This window comes from Tursiops truncatus, chromosome 19 (assembly GCF_011762595.2).
Source record: "Tursiops truncatus isolate mTurTru1 chromosome 19, mTurTru1.mat.Y, whole genome shotgun sequence".
Taxonomy (NCBI): Eukaryota; Metazoa; Chordata; class Mammalia; order Artiodactyla; family Delphinidae; genus Tursiops; species Tursiops truncatus.
Window position 1 is genome coordinate 22489269 of NC_047052.1, and position 22523 is coordinate 22511791.

Here is a 22523-nt window from a genome sequence, read left to right on the forward strand (position 1 = left end):
ATCCTATATACATGGCATAGAAATTCTATTATTTTCTGCCTCTCATAGCAGCTTGGAAACTGCACAACCTACTTGAGCATTCTTTAGTCTTTAACAAGTAAGACTGGGAATTGTGGAATAATCAGTAATGGTTATCTGCCTTTTCCTATTTAAGAACAATAATGGTGCTCACTCATCCTGAACAAGGGCATTAATTAATCATTGTAGCTATGCAGGTTGAAGTCCCAATGTTATCATCATTGAAGCAAAACAGTAATATAAACTCCTGCTTAAGTGCTTTTGTTCTGTGAAATAAATCTTTGCATTACAACCGTTCCTAATCATTTATTAAAAGTATAACACTTTGCCATTATCATACTTGATTGTGATGTTTTTAAGCCATTTGTCTTAACTTCTTGCTTGCACAAATTTAATTTTCTAGAATTTTAAAGCATAGAGTGGATTTGGTCAGGGGCGGGGGACAAGAAAGCTCTCTATAAGAATGCACGCCTTTAAAAAAATCAAAAATAGAAGTAGAAACAAAAAGAAATAGGGTAGAAAATTAATCTAAATGCTCAAACTGATTGGTTACACAATGGATATTTGGCATAAAATACAAATGTTGTGATTATTAGATATAGTTATAAAACACAACCAAAAGAAACTAACAATACTGAGGTAACCATACTATCTCAAACAAATAGAACTTTCTGTTGACTTGAAAGGAACGTTTGTCTCTAATTTGGAAGTTGACATAACAGCCTAATTTGCTTAAATGTTAGTGTTTGTGCATAATTCAAGTGAAATTACTACTTTATAGTCTGGTGGGACCCACATCCCCCAGGAAAACAACTTTTTAAGAGTCTTTATCTAACGAGATACAAAGTTTCTTTTTTACTCATACAACAAAAACTGAAAAGGCTTATAAGAACTATTTATTAAGAAAGACCACATAATACTAATACCTAGGAGGAAGTTGTGTGCCACTGCCACCCCAAAAGCATTGGAACAGTACACAATCTCCCCACACTCTGCTTTAAGCACATGTTGATTAAATGCTTCAATGTGGTCTAACACCGGTTATGAGAAAATGTAATGTCACTAATTGTTTAACAAACAGACCAGAACTTATACAGCCAAATGAATGCTGAGTTTTTGAAATAGGTACCCAGGGAGGCTGCAGACTTATTCCAATATATAATCTGATCTCAAACTCTGGAGCAACCTTTTAATGTCACTTCAGTGTTCCAACCAATCAGCTCATTCTATTTTCACCCAAGAGATTAGAAACTTTTTCCAAAGCTGAGATAGTTTGGGACAGATTCACCAGCACATTCTGAAACTGGACTGCAGTTTTAATCAAACCTGAGTTCAATCACCAATTCTACCATTTACTGCCTGAAAGACTGTGAGCTGTTACTATGAGTGACTGAATGAATAAACATTTGAATAAATTAATACACGGTAATTTTACTCCTTAATCAGAAAATCTGTCCCAAGCAATGATGATCCCAAATTTTGATGTAATGCTGAAAATACATGAAAAATTGGCTCATACATGACAACACTTTTGTCACCAAGAAAACTTATTCCTCCCCTGCCATTTAAATGTGCATTAGGTGCCTGCCATGTGCCATGCATTGCACTAGGTAGAGGGGATACAAAAACAGACATTTCATATCCTCCCAAACCTACTGAGAAGACAAACAATAATCAGATAAGAGAATACTGTTTGATTAGAGTTACAACAGAGGGCAACAAAGAATGTGTGAGGCTAACTGGAGGAAGGGAAGAGAAGGGAGTTTAAGGAAGGCTTCCTGGAGAAGAATGTGTGGATTTGGAAAAACACACAGAAGTAATCATACCACCTTCAACAGACTGAATGTTTGTGTCCCCACACAACTGAACTATCGACATCCTAACCGCCCTCCCCCCAGTGTGATGGTCTGAGGAAGTAGGGCCTTTGGTCAAGAGTGTGGAGCCCTCATGAATGGGATTAGTTACCTGATAAAAGGAACCTCAGAAATTTCTCTTGCCCTCTTTCTGCCATATGAAGATACAATGAGAAGTCAACAGTCTGCAGGCCAGAAGAGGGATCTTTCCAGGACCAAATCATGCTGGCACTCAGATCTTTAGACTTCCAGCCTCCAGAACTGTGAAAAATACCTTTCTGTTGTTTCTAAGCCACCTAGCCTATTATGTTTTGTTATAGCAGCTCAAACTGACACCACCCCCCTCTTTGTCAGGTGAGGTCTAAATAGAAGAGTTAATTAATCCAAGATTGAACGACCTCTTACAGATTTTGACTGAGTTATTTTAACACAGATCACCGGTCCAGTGCTCTGTCACTAGTCTATGTGAAGAAGTCTATACATTCTGCTTTATCTAGGAAAGATCGAGCTTATGCCTGTTGTCCTGAAGTAATTGTGACAACCCCTACTTTCACTCTGGAAAGGGTACCAGCTTAGAGAATAAGTGATATAGTTTGGTCTCTTAGAGTACGACGGCATGTGTGGTTTCTGGGACACATGTTGAAGAATTCATTCACAGAAGTATAGAATTACAAATACTGGCTCCAAAGGCAGCAGTCGCAGGATAGACAAATGTCTCTCATATTTACTGGCTGTGGACAAGTTACTGAACCTCTAAGCCTCATCTACCTCATCTGTGTAATGGACTGGGGGAGGACAGTATGATATTTACCTCCCAGGAATGTTTTGAGAATTGAATGTGTAAGTGTTTGTACAGTCTTCAGTACAGTGCCTGGCATACATACCAACTAGATACATGTTAGCTACTACTGTATTGTTAACTATTTTTCACCTATTTATTCCTATAATTACATTCACTAATAGCAGCAGAGCATATGATTTAAAGACATGCCCTGGAACCAGACTACGTCAGTTTGAATCCTAGTTCTGCCAAGTCCGCATTCAAAAGCTGTGAAACCTTGGACAAATTACTAAACCTCTTCGTGCCTCAGTTTCCTCATCAGTGAAATGGAGATATCAATCATAGGCTCTACCTCATAGGGTTGTTGATCATTTCAAATGTTATATAGAGAATATTTGAACAGTTCCACTAATACAAGAAGTGCTGTCACAATTATCATTATCATCTTTTTCAGTCTCTCGTGTGCTAATCCCTGAGGCTATTACAAAAGTCTCTGCCCCTAAAATGCCTACATATTTGTACCCAAAATTGCTCATGATATTTTTTCAAAGTTTCCCAATTGGTATGAATACCCAAAAAATTTTATCTACCTCTAAAACTACAATTTTGCCTTTCATTAAACTGGACTTTTGCTAAATATTTCTGAGACTTAGCTTCATGATGAAAACTTAATTTTTTCTTAACATCCATCCCTTTCATATTTCACTCCAGCGCTCTTAGGAATTATTCACAATTAAGACGACTGTTGAATAATAAAGTGCCAAGAAGCACGCACTCGATTCATTAATGGTGTTTGACTTCCAGCAAATGCTCAGAAGTACTGAGAGAAGCAGAAGCTTCTGCCTGTTTTTGAATCTCTCAGTTTTCAATTCATTAATCAAAGCCCCATGTGGTGATTCAAGTACTCTACACCACACACATCACAGCACAAACATTCTACTGCCATGAAGTTTAACCAAGGAATCCATGAACGAAAACATAATAACAATAATTTTTAAAGTAAAATTCAAAATACGCACTGTCCTGAGCCTCAGAAAGATAGATGGACACCAACACAGCCTGCCTGTTTGCAAAGTAATTTAATGGAATCACTTTGAATTCAGAAAAATAATGAAATTTCATAGTTTTTTTTTTTCCAGTGAAGACCTTTGTTATCTAGTTCTAAACAATTTTAGTGCCATCTTCTCTAGTAAATCCCTTCATAAACTAGGCATCAGGCACACTAATTTGCTTATTATTTCTCCCTTTCTGTTACATTTTCAACTCTTATTTCAACCCTCTGCATATGCCTCTATCCCCTTCCTATAAGGCTTTTCTCCACAACACTTTCTTACCAAACTTTACTCATTTCACCTAGTAAAACTGACCATCTTTATGTGAAACTTACTCTGGCACCCTCTGCAGTCTAGCCTCCCTCCCAATCAGAATTAGCCCGCAGTCCTTGGTGACTAGTTGGATTTAATGGTTATTCATTCCAATTTTTATCACAGCTGCATGCAGGTTGGGTTGCCCTATTCAGTCATAAATTCTTCAAGAGTAGAGACTGACTCTTGTTTCACACCTTTGTGTGGTTCCTGATTCACTCTCACTCTCACTCTTCAGAAAGGAATTACAGGTTCCCAGTATGCAAGAATTATTTGTTAAATCCATGTGTGGCCAGGAAATAATAATACTGCTGGATGATAGCATCCAGCACTTCACTACATACCCAGAAACTGGACCAATGTATCTCTGTGTGTTTCGGCAATATTCTTATGGTTTAATTACAAGGTTGACGTTGCAAACACAACAGTATTTGTCCTAAAAATGGAGATGTTTTCAATTCTCTATCTTTCTCTCTCTTATACATGCATACACACACACACACACACTGAAATGGCCAATAACATTACTGTGATACTGCCTTCGAAAGAAAGACACCCCCATTAAATTGCTTTTGAAGTAAAGGCACAAAGTGAGTTAGGTATGCTGAACAGGTGTATATCAAAGGCCGACTTCCCCCTGCTGCTATTAACTACATGAAAGCTTTGGGGAGTTATTCCTTTGCTCATTTTAGTGGTTTGTATAATGAGATCAGAAGACAGAAACTCTGGCAACTCTTGGATCTATTTGTAGCTGCTAGACACAGAGAGACACTCTGCAGAGGAATGATGATTCTATTTGAAAACACTGAACATCCAGATGCCTGAAGTGGCCAATAATCACCCCTGTCTTGTCTGGGTATCATCCATTGCCTTGCCTTACGCAGAGGACTTTTCTTTTCACTTTTTTTTTCTTTTCAGCCTCATGACCATGAAAAAGCTTTCTCAGTGAGCTCATTTGGCTCACTGGGAAATATAATCTTGAGAGCAGAAAAAGAGAAACACACTTTTTTTTTTTTTTTTTGTGGTATGCGGGCCTCTCACTGTCGTGGCCTCTCCCGTTGCAGAGCACAGGCTCCGGACGCGCAGGCTCACCGGCCATGGCTCACGGGCCCAGCTGCTCCGCGGCATGTGGGATCCTCCCGGACCGGGGCACGAACCCGTGTCCCCCGCATCGGCAGGCGGACTCTCAACCACTGCGCCACCAGGGAAGCCCCAAGAGAAACACACTTTTACCTGGTAAGAAATAATGTAGGAAACTAATCACACACACATACACTCTCACACACACACACACACACACACAAATCTATCTGCATATGATGTAAACAATATCCAACAGCCAGGGAATCTGGCCAACTCATCATGTATGTCTTAAACATTCTGGAGTGTCTCCTGAATGCTGACTTGATTTTGCACTTTTACGCTTGCATTCGCCTACTTCCTCTTTCTTTTGGCATTCCAAATAAACACTATTTGGCTTAGAACGTGATGCCAACATTGACTTCATTCCTGGTGCCTTCCATAAACAGAGTTTCTGGCTACCCCCAACTGCTGCATCTATTTCCCATTAGTACGGATGACTAATATAGTATTAGAACCGATGTCCGTACCTGGAGAATCCCCTTTTTGAATGAGACTGGATCATGAAGGATGAAAGGAAACAGCTGTAACTAGACTATTCATACTTCAGTATTTTGGGGTTGGGAGGAATGCACAAGCAAGAGAGAGATGGTTTCAAAGGCGGCAATGGGTTCTAATGGGGGGTGGGGGAGGAATTCACTTTCTCAGTTCAAGTGCCATTGAGGAGACTGCATTCCCAGAAATACTAGGTAGGCTTTTGGAAGTGCTGATCTATATCGGTCATTCTTGGGTTTTGTAAATCTTGATCTTTAAACATACTTTGGAATTTTAAAAACGTGTATTTTTCGTATGTGTTCGAATTTGCAACACTGATTGAATTCCCTTGCATTACTTGTTGCTTTCCTGAATAAGAATGTAATAGTTACGTAAATTCCTGACTCTGGGTCACACTGGGGTCTTATAACTTTGCCAGCTCAACTGGCTTCCAAAAAGCTCAGCCCAAATAAGTCAACTTCTAGAGATCTTGCATATAAGTGTCTTCTTGGGATCAGTCAAGAGCTGTGCATCATTCCTCCTCCTGATTCACTGCCACACTGTCAGAGTGTCTACATTTCCGCATGATCGATCAAGTCTAGACTTATGCCTGCTTTGTAGTCATACTTATCAAGATCCCAGTTTACAACTAAAATTGTCCCCATTTTGACAATACATTATATTGTCACTTCAACCACCTTCACATATTAGATCCCCTAAAACAATGACTTTCACATCGTAGGCCACAGCTTAACCACATCTACATAGCCTGAGGAGGTTGGTTAGAAATCAAATCCCTAAGTATCAGTCTCAGAGATGCTGATTTAATCAGGTCTACCTGGTGTCCATGAATTTATACACATTCAACTAATATTTATTGTACATATCACAAAATGCTATTTTCAGTGCTAAAAATCAGTATTAAACAGGACAAATTCTTATGTACTTTCAATGACTCTGATAACTAAAAGTGGGCTTTTAAGAACAACTAAAAAAAAACCCAAAACATAAACAAAAACTCATAGTATGTGACTGTTGAAAATGCAATTAGAGATAATTATCCCAGTTCTCTCATATTTCATGCAAGAAAGTAGAGCTGAAGATGATAATGACATCAACAATAACATGAACTATTACTCATGGAGTGATTCCATTGTCCCAAGGACTGTCTGCAGGTTTTTATATCCACTATTGCTTCTGTCGTCACAAAAAACCAATGAGGAGGATACTACTGCTATCCTCATTTTGTAGATGAGGAAACTGAACTCAGACATATCAAGAAATTTGCTCAAGGTCATAGAAATAATAAAAGAGTAAGGCTGTATTTTTACCTAAGCAGCCTGATTTCAGAGCCTATACTTTTAACCAATATGTGCAACTCCATTTTTCTCTTTTGTCTTCATCACTCAGTGAACTATGTTAGGTTAAGAACCCAGGGCTCTTGACTCTCAGGACTATTTTCTTTCTGGTCTATCATGCTTCCTCAAGTAAAACATCATCAAAGTTATTGCCATGTCTTATGCCACAGAATTTTTTCACTTCTTCGTCAAAGAATAAATTCTAACACCTCTGGCAACAACAGTTAACCAATTTCTTTAAATCCATCTCTTAATTCATTGATATCCCAAGGTAACTGCTTTAAGAAATACACACTGACTGTTATGGTGGATTTGAAAAACATTGACCTATTTTATAGGTATAGTTATACACATAAATTAGAAAAGCAAAAGGAAGATATATAGCCAGCAAATGTTGGTGAGGCTTTTAAATGCTACGTGTCTCCCTCAGGACAACAGAAATCTGTCCAAAATCCATACAAAAGTAGCCGCTGAACAACTCCTGTTGGAATAAAGGTGATTTTTAGTTTCAGGTTTATCGTATTTTAGATTTGTTACCTTCATGTTGGCAGCATTTCTGCATTAAGAGACAATTCATCTTGCCAAACACATATGCAGGATTTAAATGAGGTGACTATGAAGTAACTGAAAGTTACATGTATGGGGTGATAGAAAGGCCGACACCTGTTAGAGAGCACTTGCTGTATACGTCAGACATTACGTTTGTTGTTGTTGTCTGGTTTGGTTTTTCTTTGTTTTCACATAATGCAAATAGCCATTCATTAATTCTTCACATAAATATTTCATTGGCAATTACTGGTAGTTTTCAATATGAGAAAACTGAAGGTCGCTCTCCAAAGACACAAAAACCACAAATGATGTTTCAGAATTTAAACTCAGGGTTTCAATAATCCCATATGGTGCACTCAATTCTCTATTAACTTCTCCCCTTTAATAAGCTTCTAACTGAAGACTGATGCATTCATTTACCTGCTTAATTTTTTTAAATTGCCATATAGAGTAGAAAACAGTAATACAACAACATACAGACTGAGAAAATTGAGTGTCCCTGAAAATACAGCTCTGATATCTCAGGATATGGGATCATTTTAGAACTCTGACAAAATGTTTTAACATTAGTGCCTATATGCTTCAGAATTTCCTTTTGTTATTCTTTTATTGTCCAAATGATACTGACATAGGAATGTTAATACGTATTTGTTGCTTTTCCTGTGTTTAAGGAAAGCCTATGTTTTTCTCAATTTGAATCTAAGTTTTATATCTTAATGTCTGTGTAACTGCATGCGAGATATTTAATTCTGAGCTTAGTTTTCTCATTTGTAAAATGGAAAATAATTATACTTCATAGAGAGTTGTGGAAATGAAGTGAAATATTTTATACAACATGCTCAGCAGTGCTGGGCAAATAATAAGTGCCCAATAAAAGTGAACTAGAATTTTTTAAAACAATATTTTATATATATATATATATATTCAAAATCACATATGTATATATAAATAATTCCATATTGCTAGTTAGTACATTTAAATTATTCATTAAGAACAACAGAAAAAACTAACTAGTCTGTTGACTTCCAGATGATTTTCGTTATACATTTGCAAAGAGTTTTGGATACATTTATTCCTTATTTGTGCTAGTATTACCAATAAGTAGAAGTCATTCAGTGGCATTATTGGATGGCAGGTCCTAAGGAATGTATCCAAGTATTAAAAAATACCTTCTCTTTAATTAAGAGACATATGGAAGGCACACAGCCTATAAAACAAGAGAATTTTAATGAGCACCACCGGAGCACCCAATGGGACCACAAACCAACCATCTGTTCAAGAGTGATAGAAAAACGGATGAAAGAAAAGGAGCTGACCACTAGTTCAACGACATTTTCTCCAACAATCTGAGTTAATTCATGAATTAAGTATGCAAAACATACCCCAAATTTGTATGTATCTTTATTCACAAAAGCAAGTATTCCAAGGCACCACTTCGATGTAAGTGAACATTAATTAAATAAATCAAAAGTATGATAGTTTTATATTGTATAATTTGTCTCAACCTATGTCAGATTCTGGGCTACCCTTTTACCATCTCCAACACATATATGTTAAATCTTGGTATTACAGAGGAAATAAGTGAGGGAGCTTAACCTAAGCATTACTTCATGTATTAACTCACTCACTAATTGCATAATTTATTCCATCTTCATACCTAGGACTTGGGACAAACAGAAAAATATGTCCTAGTTCTCAGTTTATGATGTCTAATGTAATTGAAATAATAATAATGTACATCAGGCTATACCTGTCTAGCACATGTATCATCTCATCTCAATTCCTCTGATGCACAAAGAAACAGGTTATCATCCTATTTTATAAAAGAAGAAACCTGAGCACATTTTAATCAAGTGAGCATGTCTTTAATGTCTTCAATTCTGTACTGACATTTTGTTACATGGCACAGAGGATGGATTTCAAATTCATACAAACTTGGGTCTAATTGTTTTCCACCATTCTGTTCTCTCTACATCAGTTTCTCAACCTCAGCACTACTGAAATTCTGGACCAGATAATTCTTTGTCTTGGAGGGTGGTTCTGTGCATCACAGGTTGTTTAGCTGTCTCTATGGCCTCAACCCATGAGATGCCATTAGCACAACTATCCACCTCTAGTCGTGACAACCAAAAATGTCTCCTGATATTACCAGGGGGACAAAATCACTTCCAGTTGAGAATCGCTGGTCTATAATACTGAGATACTATAATTTCCATCCACAGTAAAGAAGATATTGATAAAATCAGGTGTATTCCCATTAGATCTATTAAGACTGTACATAGGACTTCCCTGGTGGCGCAGTGGTTAAGAATCCACCTGCCAATGCAGAGGACACAGGTTCCAGCCCTGGTCCGGGAAGATCCCACATGCCATGGGGCAACTCAGTCCATGTGCCACAACTACTGAGCCTGCGCACTAGAGCCCGCGAGCCACAACTACGGAGCCCATGTGCCACAACTTCTGAAGCCCACACGCCTAGAGCCCGTGCTCCGCAACAACAGAAGCCACCGCAATGAGAACCCTGCACACTGCAACGAAGAGTACCCCCGCTCGCCACAACTAGAGAAAGCCCACATGCAGCAACAAAGACCCAACGCAGCCAAAAATAAATAAATAAATAAATTTATTAAAAAGAAAAAAATTCAAGGCCAGAGATTGCCTTATTTACTTTGCTTAAGTCCCAAGACACTCTAGCTTCTATAAATGAAGAATACACAGTAACTCTCAATGAGGGATTAGAAAGGAGTAAGAAAACATCAGTTCAAATTGTGACTCTCCTGCTCTGATTAAATTTTTGGCCACTGTATCAGCCAGCTCAGGCTGCCATAATAAAAATAACACACACCAGGTGGCTTAAAAACAGATATTTCTTTTATCACAATTCTGGATGTTGAAAATCCAAAATCAAGGTGTTAGCAGGTTTACTTTCTCCTGAGGCCTCCCTCCTTGGCTTGCGGATGGCCACCTTTTCACTCTGCCCTCACATGGCCTTTCATCTGTGTCCACATCCCCAGTGTCTCTTTTGTGTGTACACATTCCCTCTTCTTGTATGAATCCCAGCAAGAATGGATTAGAAATCCATAATCCTCACTCTTACCACCCCATTTAACCTTAACTACCTCTTTAAAGGTCTTATTTCCAAATATAGCCATCATATTCTTAGGAACTGGGGGCTAGGGCTTCACCAAATAATTTGGAGGGGACACGATTCAGTCCCTCACAACTTTGTCTACTCAAAAATTCAGTCCTCCAACTATAAAATAACTGTGTTATACTAGGTCAGTATTTTCCAAACTTTAGTCATTGGCATACTGTCATTATGACTTGGACCCTTTTCACATAGTATTTTTACTATTATTTGCTGATACTTTAAAAATTAAATTGCTGTTTAAATTGTAAATATATTTAAAAGGAAACTTTTTATCATTACAATAAATTAAAAATGGAAAATCATCATATTTACTTACCTTAAATATAAGATTACAAAATTTTTTAAATGACAAATATACACCTTATCATGCTCTAGTTCCAGGCTTTGAGCCTAAGGTCCACTCTATCTTGGTTATAATGGCAAATGTTGAAGATGTGTTAAAGACACATTAGCAACATAGTGATTCATTCTCCATGATGTATCCAGGGGGAGTGAAAGAAGGCTGAGATGAGAATAACTTTCTCACTATAAGATTCAAGGTTAATTACTGCCTTGCTAGCATGCTATCTAAAACCATCTTGTGTTCCACTAAAAATCATTCTGATTTATACCCCAGTTTCACATTCCCCACTCTGAAAAACCCTGTAATACTTGATTTCTAATTCTATTTCAAAGATCCTACCAATCTTTTAGGATGTGTAAGTGTCAAATATTAAAAAGTGGAAAGTTAATAGTGAAAGTTGTGGGGTTAACTGTAAGTCAAATGGATTGAGTACAGCCATTGAATAATGTCTTTATAACTGACATGAGAGTGCTGTACAGTTCAGCCCTAATGCGATTGTCTTAAAAAGTTCAAAGACAAGAGACTACTTTTCCCTTTTTGGTACACATATCAAAAGAGTTTTGTAATAATTCATGTGATGATGGACTGAGATTGTTCTATGATGGATAAACTCAAGGGATAAAATGTATCACTTTTGAAGTAGGTGTTACTGGTGATTGGTTTAATAATGATACAAGATGTCAAAGATTAAAAATATCAGGGGAAATGTCTATATAACATGCAAATGACTGCTAAGTGCAAGCATTTTTAACTAGATAAAGACAGAAAGCACATGCAAAAGAAAGACTTGAACATCATTCTGTCTGGAACCCTTCTATCTCACATATACTTGGAATACTTTCAAGTTCATTGCTGGAGTGAGTACCTCTCTCTCACAGAGCACTGTTCTCTCTCACAGTTCAGAAACGTGTATACCGCATCACAAAGTTGGAAATTATGTGAAAAAGCAGTGAGTGGAAGAGAGAATGTTTTTATTTAGCAAAAGCTATTCTTAATTAAAGAAAAAAAGAGACTGTTTAATTGTTTGATCCTATATTATCCCCTTCTCTGTAGATCAAGGTTGGAATTGTTAATTATAATGGCTAGTATCAAAGAGCTAGGATAATTGGATACATCTAATGAGATATATTGCCTCATGCATGGGATAGCCACATTTTTGGAAGACTCTTCTTTATTCATGAATCTCTGGATCCCCACACACTTAAAAGATGACACATTAACTCCACCTCCTGATGCCTCATCTACAACTCTGGCTTCTCCTAATACACTTTTTTTTATTGAAATATAGTTGATTTACAGTGTTGTGTTAGTTTATGGTATACAGCAGAGTGACTCAGATAGATATATATATAGATATATATAGAGAGAGAGATATGTATATATACACTTTTTCAGATTCTTAAGGACCTTATTATGAAAGCATTCTTTCACAGTATATGTACATTAACATTGACAATCTCAAGGTGGAGGGATAAATCAGGAGCTTGGAATGAACACACACATTACTTTATACAAGATATATAACCAACAAGGACCTACTGTATAGCACAGGGAACTCTAATCAATATTCTGGGATAACCTATATGAGAAAAGAATCTAAAAAAGAATGAATATATGTATATGCATAACTGAATCACTTTGCTGTACACCTGAAACTAACACAACATTGTAAATCAACTACACTCCAATAATAAAAAAAACAACAACACTGACAATCTGAATCTTCCTACCTTTCAAAGAGTGAATAACTTGAGTTTAAGAATGATTCTTGTAGAAGCTATACCAAGTATTGAAGTATGCCACACTTGCCTGCCCAGGATTCATGACACTTAAGAACAGCCACTTGCTTTGCAGAGATTCCATTTGCAAGAGGCGTCCTCCACATAACAAACATCCCATCTCAGGAATGGACAAGCTTTCTGTCTACCCATTGCCTTTTAAATAATGTCTGCAATCATCACAGTCCCTCCACTGGAGAAAAGGCCCCGGAATGCTCAAAGTAAACCACACTGTCCTCTGGGAACAGACGATCTGCAAACTCCATGTTTCCTTTTCCAGTGGGAGATATACATTTCAAGCCACTGTTCCTGAGTCTGCCTTCAATTAAGCACATGAAGATAGAATCAGCTCTTGGCCCTCCATCAGTTCACTAAATTCCTGATCCATAGAGAATAAGTAGGAACTACACTCTTCACTCAGAAAAGCTATTAACTACATAGATACCCCTGAAATCAAAACTTCACAGCACTGTAAGTTGTTCTCCATTAGCCCTACCCATTCTCATACCTGTAGTAATCACCCTCAAATGCCTATTTCCATTCACTCTCTGGGGCTCTGGAATCAAAGGTTGGTAATTTCCTAGGTCCTTTAGGAGAGGCGTTAGGAGGACCATGCACCCAGGAGTGAAATTTCAGCACAGATCCTCCAGGTTCTGCACCGGAATTGGAAACAAACTACCCAACTAGGAACATAACAGACAGTGAGGCTGGCCTGCAGAGACGGCCCAATGCCCATAATATACAATCCTTATGAAAAGAGTGTGCCTGTCTTGTGTTCCATAACAATGCACCTTACTGAAGTCAAGGGGATACCAAATTATTCTTTGAAATATAAAAGTTTGTCTCTACCTGCACACAGGATCCATCCACCTGGATTTTGTAGGAAACCACATCACATGGTAACTTGGTCCATCTCTCAGGGAGAAAGGAAATTTCAGATGCTTAGATTTTGAACTCCGGTAACTTGAAAACTGAGACTTTGAGAATTCCTAAGATCTCATTAATTATTAGATGCTTTGTGACAATAAATGTATAAAATTCATTCTCTTTATAAATTGGGAAAACCCAATGATGTCTCCTCCCAGGTCAGAAAGTGATACAAGCTCTCCTGCTGCTGCTTCAGCAATGGTTAATAGAACTAACCTTGGTTTAATGAAACACGAAATTAAGCAGAATGAGAAAGGTGAGAAAAAAAATCACTTAATTATTTATTTGATTGATTCAGAATAAAATATCCCAAACAGGACTGCCTCCACTAAGGAAAACTGGGCTATAGTAAACTTACACCTCTAGCTTGCTGGCAACCTTTGAACTATTTGCTACACTTTGTGATCTTTTATTTTCTCCCCTATAAAATAAAAACTAAGAACAGATTATTTCTAAGCTACACTGAGTGGTGAAATTCCATATTTCAGCTAATGGAGGAGAAAAGAAAACTTAGGATAATCATATTAGAATCAGGATAAAATGAAAGATGGCTAACATAATTTAACTTACATTATTCTAACACTGTAAATTATGTGAAAAGGATGTGAAGTATAAACATGGAGGAAGAAGATAAATATCAATATTTGTAGTTGGTATGATAATCTTTTCAGAAGATTCAACTTAAACAACTGGAAACCAATTATATTAAAAAATGAAATTCAGAGAGTTTAGGGAATATGCATAATGATAAAGGATGCTTCCTTATATATTCACAAGAGCCAGTTAGAAATCATAACAAACATTTCATCTACAAAAGTAAAATGCAGATTAAAAATAACAATATGTTGAGCACATATAAAGTACATATTAAATGTGTTTAGGGGCCTTAAAAAGATTTTAATAAATTGAAAGACATACTATATTCCTTGCTAGATTCAGGGGTAATTAATACCAATAAAATTTTGATTCTTCACAAATTGATAAATGGATTTAATATAATTCCAATTATAATCACAGTGGGGTTAATGGGATTTAGAAGCAACTTTTTTTTTTTTTTTTTTTTTTTGCTGTACGCAGGCCTCTCACTGTTGTGGCCTCTCCCGTTGTGGAGCACAGGCTCCGGATGCACAGGCTCAGCGGCCATGGCTCACGGGCCCAGCCGCTCCACAGCATGTGGGATCCCCCCGGACCGGGACACGAACCCGTGTCCCCTGCATCGGCAGGCGGACTCTCAACCACTGCACCACCAGGGAAGCCCTAGAAGCAACTTTAATAGTCTACATTTCATGTAGAATAAGAAACAAAACAGAACACTTGATTTTTTAAAAATAGTGTGATATTGGTAAAGTAAAGCTTGCCATGCCAGGTATTAAAATATACCACATTAATAGTTTATATTATTCATTGTTCTCTGTAAGGCTGGTCCTCTTCAAAGAGCTCTATGTATGCTAATTCATTTTTTCTTTAGCACAAACCCTGAAAGGTATGTTCAGTTTGTAAATGAAGAAACTAATGCAAAGGAGAAATACGTAATGTGCCATAATATACCCAACAAGTAGGTTGCTTACAGATGATTAGAACCTAGATCAAATGACATCAGAATTTGTGCCACTGACGTCTGTGGTATACTGAGAGCTAGAAACAGACTGAGGTAGTGAGGTAGACCAATAAACAGATACAGTGAAAAAAGGATAGGAGTTAAATCAGACAGAACACAATACATTAAAAATCACATATGCATCAGTGAGTGATATCACTAAAATGGAACTTCAGGTCTCTAAATTTCTAAGGGACCAAAACAACTCATTGTAATTCTCTACATCCTGGCATTTATTTTCAGTGCATTATCACATTAAGCATCATTGATTTCATCTTAGAATTAGCAAAATCACTTTCATGTTTGGGAGTGTTCCTCCCTCTGCAATTTTTTGGAAGAGTTTGAGAAGGATGGGTGTTACCTCTTCTCTAAATGTTTGATAGAATTCACCTGTGAAGCCATCTGGTCCTGGACTTTTGTTTATTGGAAGATTTTTAATCACAGTTCAATTTTATTACTTGTGATTGGTCTGTTCATACTTTCTATTTCTTCCTGGTTCAGTCTTGGATGGTTATACCTTTCTAAGAATTTGTCTATTTCTTCCAGGTTGTCCAGTTTATTGGCATGGAGTTTTTTGTAGTAGTCTCTTATGATGCTTTGTATTTCTGTGGTGTCTGTTGTAACTTCTGCTTTTTCTTTTCTAATTTTATTGATTTGAGTCCTCTCGCTCTTTTTCCTGATGAGTCTGGCTAATGGTTTATCAATTTTGTTTATATTCTCAAAGAACCAGCTTTTAGTTTTACTGATCTTTGCTATTGTTTTCTTTCTATTTCATTTATTTCTGCTCTGATCTTTATGATTTCTTTCCTTCTGCTAACTTTGGATTTTGTTTGTTCTTCTTTCTCTAGTTCCAACAGTTGTAAGGTTAGATTGTTTATTTGAAATTTTTCTTGTTTCTTGAGGTAGGCTTGTATAGCTATAAACTTCCCTCTTAGAACTGCTTTTGCTGCATCTCATTAGGTTTTGGAATGTCGTGTTTTCATTTTCATTTGTCTCTAGGTATTTTTTGATTTCCTCCTTGATTTCTTCAGTGATCTCTTGATTATTTAGTAACATATTATTTAGCCTCCATGTGTTTGTCTTTTTTACGTATTTTTCCCAGTAATTCATTTCTAATCTCATAGCATTGTGGCCAGAAAAGATGCTTGATATGATTTCAATTTTCTTTTTTTTCTTTTTTTTTTTTTTCAATTTTCTTATATTTACTGAGGCTTGATTTGTGACCTAAGATGTGATCTATCCTGGAGAATGTTCCATGCACACTTGAGAAGAAAGTGTAATCTGCTGTTTTTGGATGAAATGTCCTATAAATATCAATCAAATCTATCTGGTCTATTGTGTCATTTAAAGCTTGTGTTTCCTTAATAATTTTCTGTTTTCATGATCTGTCAATTGGTGTGAGGTGTTAAAGTCCCCCACAATTATTATTAATAATAAGTTTATTTTATCTGATATGAGTATTGTTACTCCAGCTTTCTTTTGATTTCCATTTGCATGGAATATCTTTTTCCATCCCCTCACTTTCAGTCTGTATGTGTCCCTAGGTCTGAAGTGGGTCTCTTGTAGACAGCATATATATAGGTGTTGTTTTTGTATCCATTCAGCCAGCCTTTGTCTTTTGGTTGGAGCATTTAATCCATTCACGTTTAAGGTAATTACCGATATGTATGTCCCTATAACCATTTTCTTAATTGTTTTGGGTTTGTTTTGTAGGTCCTTTTCTTCTCTTGTGTTTCCCACTTAGAGAATTTCCTTTAGCATTTGTTGTAGAGCTGGTTTGGTGGTGCTGAATTCTCTTAGCTTTTGCTTGTCTGTAAAGTTTTTGATTTCTCCATTGAATCTGAATCAGATCCTTGTTGGGTAGAGTAACCTTGGTTGTAGATTCTTCCCTTTCATCACTGTAAGTATATCATGCCACTCCCTTCTGGCTTGTAGAGTTTCTGCTGAGAAATCAGCTGTTAACCTTATGGGAGTTCCCTTGTATGCTATTTGTCATTTTTCCCTTGTTGCTTTCAGTAATTTTTTTTTTGTCTTTAATTTTTGCCAATTTGATTGTTATGTGTCTCGGTCTGTTTTTCTTTGGGTTTATCCTGTATGGGACTCTCTGAGCTTCCTGGACTTGGGTGGCTATTTCCTTTCCCATGTTAGGGAAGTTTTTGACTGTCGTCTCTTCAAATATTTTCTTGGGTCCTTTCTCTCTCTCTTCTCCTTCTGGGACCCCTATAATGTGAATGTTGTTGCATTTAATGTTGTCCCAGAGGCCTCTTAGGCTTGTTTTCATTTCTTTTCATTCTTTTTTCTTTATTCTGTTCTGCAGCAGTGAATTCCACTGTTCTGTCTTCCAGGTCACTTATCCATTCTTCTGCCTCAGTTATTCTGCTATTGATTCCTTCTAGTGTATTTTTCACTTCAGTTATTATATTTTTCATTTCTGTTTGTTTTTTCTTTGTTAAACATTTCTTCTTCAAGCATCTTCTTGATCTCTGCCTCCATTCTTTTTCCGAGGTCCTGGATCATCTTTACTATCATTCTGAATCCTTTTTCTGGAAGGTTGCCTATCTCCACTTCATTTAGTTGTTTTTCTTAGGTTTTATCTTGTTCCTTCATCTGGTACATAGCCCTCTGCCTTTTCCTCTTGTCTGTCTTTCTGTGAATGTGGTTTTTGTTCCAGAGGCTGCAGGATTGTAGTTCTTTGTGCTTCTGCTCTCTGCCCTCTGTTGGATGAGGCTATTTATGAGGCTTGTGCAAGTTTCCTGATGGGAGGGACAGGTGGTGGGTAGAGCTGGCTGTTGCTCTGGTAGGCAGAGGTCAGTATAGTTGACTTTCAATATTATATTAGTTTCAGTTATAGAACACAGTGATTTGATATTTTTATAGATTATACTCCCTATAAAGTTATTATAAAATATTGGCTATATTCCTTGTGCTACACATTACATCATTGTAACTTATTTTATACCAGTAGTTTGAACCTCTTAATTCCCATTACCTATCCTGCCCCTCCTGTGACCCCTCTCCCCTATAGTAACCACTAATTTGTTCTCTGAATCTGTCAGCCTGTTTCCATTTTGTTACATTTGTTCGGTTTTTATTTTTAGATATCACATATAAGTAAAAACATACATTATTTGTCTTTCTCTGACATTTCACTGAGAATAATACCTTAAGCACTATACTAGAGATTCCTTGAAACTACAGAATATAAAAATGCAAGACAAGCAATTCTATTAATGCCCACAGATATATGAAGGTAGTAGAGGGTGGTTTTTGAAATGTTCTGGTGGTACAGAAGAGGCATGATGGACACTGGGTATGGAGGGAATAAGTTCTTGTTGGAAGTCAATTTTCCAGCACAGCTGATCAATAAATGTGGCTTTTCCTACATATTGTGGCTCTGAAACATTTGCTCTTCACTTTTAAGAGTTTCAATACCTCATGTGAGGCTGAAGAAACAAAATAAAGCAAGAAAAGCAAAACCAACTCTTACTAGTGTGTTGTTTAGGAGGTGGTCACTCATCTATGGAAAAGCCTCTGGCAGAAACTGCTCATGTGTAAATAAAAACCAGTCACACATAAGATTAGTGGCTGCATCCAGAAAAGAAAATCATAAACCAAGGTAGATAATACATAAGTACTAACAAAAAAAAATTTTTTTTTAAACAGATAAATAAAATTATCCAAGACAAAACTGCATTTGAAGAATGGTGTTTTTATTTAAGAGAAAGAAAAACCAAAACAATAAAAATTTTAAAAGAGGAAATAAAAAAGAAAACAAGGATTTCAACTTTAATGGTATACAGTGATGTGTCCTGAGTTGCTCTCCATAGAAGGAGAAGAATTTAGACTTTTCCAGTAGTGATGTTTCTTCATTCATTGAGCAAACCTTTATTGAGTAACCACAGTGAGCAAAGAACTGTCATAGGTGCTTGGATCCATCAGTGAAAAATAAAGACAGAAATTATTGTCCTCTTTTGGCTTAAATTCTACTAGGAATGTGGGTGAAGACAGAAAAACAATACACATAATAAAAAAAAATGAATAAATTGCGTGTTCCTTAGACATAAGTCATGCTATGGAGGAAAAAAAGGAAAGAGGAACAGAGCAACAAGAGGTGTGCACGTGAGGGATGGGGCAAGGAAAGGCAGGGAAAGTAATTGAGGTGGGTGGGCAAAGTAGAGGAGAAAAGACAGGTAGACAGATTACGTGATGATTGGTGCCATGTGTTTCCTACAGATTTCTAAAATCACAAATACGATTTAGTATGCTAATACTAACATATTATTAGGATAATATTTTACCTTAATTTATTTTGTTTTTGGGTTTTGAGGATGTGATTTTGCTGTCTTCTCCAGAAAAATCTTTATAATATAATCCATACTTGAGCACTGCAAAAGTATTTGCTTTGTTGCTGACGATTTCTTTGTTGTTACTGCTTCTTTTGTTCTTTTACCGTGAAAATCATGGAAGGGGCATGAGTTCTACCTTTGGATCAATACCAAGATGGCAATAAAGGAGAGCCTCAAGACACAAAGCCAACCCTAAGAATTCAGTCAAGTTAGGAAATAAGAGACCCTCTTAACCAGGAGAACATAAGATTGCCAGGGACACACAGACATCTTGGGGAGGGTATCAGAGGTACAGGATCTAGAAGCACTTTTTGTCAATATTTTTTAGGGAAGTCTGACCTCCATTAGTGTCTCTATTGACTAAGGTACAAAGAGAAAGTGACTTCCATAGCATAACCCATCTACTTACTGGCTGAGCTAAAACGAAAACTTATGTCACCTGGACCCAAGACTGATTTGCTTTCCATTGAGCTTTTATTGAACTCTCCCTGGTCATTGTGCATACAAGATCCCAACCTGGTCTCTGTCTTCCAAGTATATGTAGTCATGTGGCATAACATAAAATTCCTTAGCAAAATTATTCTGAGCAGGCAGGAGAAAATAATATACTAAACACAGGCACTGAAAGCAAAAAGGATAAATGGGCATCTTGATCAAAATATGCTTACATAAATCACAGCAAGATCCTTTTTGACCCACCTCCTAGAGTAATGGAAATAAAAACAAAAATAAACAAATGGGACCTAATGAAACTTCAAAGCTTTTGCACAGCAAAGGAAACCATAAACAAGACAAAAAGACAACCCTCAGAATGGGAGAAAATATTTGCAAATGAAGCAACCGACAAAGGATTAATCTCCAAAATTTACAAGCAGCTCATGCAGCTCAATAACAAAAAAACAAACAACCCAATCCAAAAATGGGCAGAAGACCTAAATAGACATTTCTCCAAAGAAGATATACAGACTGCCAACAAACACATGAAAGAATGCTCAACATCACTAATCATTAGAGAAATGCAAATCAAAACTACGAGATATCATCTCACACCAGTCAGAATGGCCATCATCAAAAGATCTAGAAACAATAAATGCTGGAGAGGGTGTGGAGAAAAGGGAACACTCTTGCACTGCTGGTGGGAATGTGAATTGGTTCAGCCACTATGGAGAACAGTATGGAGGTTCCTTAAAAAACTACAAATAGAACTACCATATGACCCAGCAATCCCACTACTGGGCATATACCCTGAGAAAACCAAAATTCAAAAAGAGTCATGTACCAAAATGTTCATTGCAGCTCTATTTACAATAGCCCGGAGATGGAAACAACCTAAGTGCCCATCATCGGATGAATGGATAAAGAAGATGTGGCACATATATACAATGGAATATTACTCAGCCATAAAAAGAAACGAAATTGAGCTATTTGTAATGAGGTGGATAGACCTGGAGTCTGTCATACAGAGTGAAGTAAGTCAGAAAGAAAAAGACAAATACCGTATGCTAACACATATATATGGAATTTAAGAAAAAAAAATGTCATGAAGAACCTAGGGGTAAGGCAGGAATAAAGACGCAGACCTCCTAAAGAACGGACTTGAGGTTATGGGGAGGGGGAACGGTGAGCTGTGACAGGGCGAGAGAGAGTCATGGACATATACACACTAACAAACGTAGTAAGGTAGATAGCTAGTGGGAAGCAGCCGCATGGCATAGGGATATTGGCTTGGTGCTTTGTGACAGCCTGGAGGGGTGGGATAGGGAGGGTGGGAGGGAGGGAGACGCAAGAGGGAAGACATATGGGAACATATGTTTATGTATGACTGATTCACTTTGTTATAAAGCAGAAACTAACACACCATTGTAAAGCAATTATACCCCAATAAAGATGCTAAAAAAAAATATGCTTACCATTTTGCAATCTGAGTGTAATCTTTAGTGAGTAATTTATATTAAATCTAATAAAAGTATGTCAGAAAGTTTATGACCAAATGTAACACAAATCATGAATGAGGGCCACAGTGAATAAGGACGGATTATGTCTGCTATCCACATAACACAGGAGAAGGCAATACAATACGTTCAGACCTGTGAAAGTTTCAAACTATGACTAAAAAGTTCTTGCTGAAGTACATGCATTTTCCCAGTGGCTGCATATGTTGGCCTGACAAAACCGATGGTTGGGCAATGGGTCCCAAGGTGTTAACGTTAAATTCCCACTCACATAGTAAGTTCTTCAATTCATGCGGCTGAGCTGACAGCACTATCGAATGCTTTTCCATAAACAAATTCCATTCAATAACCTGTTTTCCCCTTTAGTTTCTGAAGAGAATTGTAATGGCAAGCTAAGACTCTTACACAGAACAAAGGAGAGAAAAATCTTCATTTAAATAGAACCTTCAGACAACATTGTTCTTTATAATGTTCTGCTCCCTGAGAGTAAACTACAAATGTCCCTTTCATCTCTACTAATTGTTGAAAAGTTTGTGTAAATGTCCTTTCATTCTACAATAATGACAGCAAAAGGGAAATGCTCTTGTCTAATCTTGTGTAATAGGTCTGCCTAGTATTTAAGCACAGAAGTTCTGGATTTAGGCAGACCTGAGTTTACATCTCAGATCAAGCTATGTAAAATTGAGCACTTTCAGAAAAATTACTGGAGCAAGGTTTAATCATCTATAAAACAGGGGCAATATTTACATCTAACACATAGGGTATTTGTTCACTTTGATCAAAATTTTTTGTGTAATACATTTACCAAAGATCTGGCCTATAAAAACTCTTTAAAAACAATATTATAAATATATCATCCTCTAAAAGTAGTGGATACTCATTTCAAACAGTC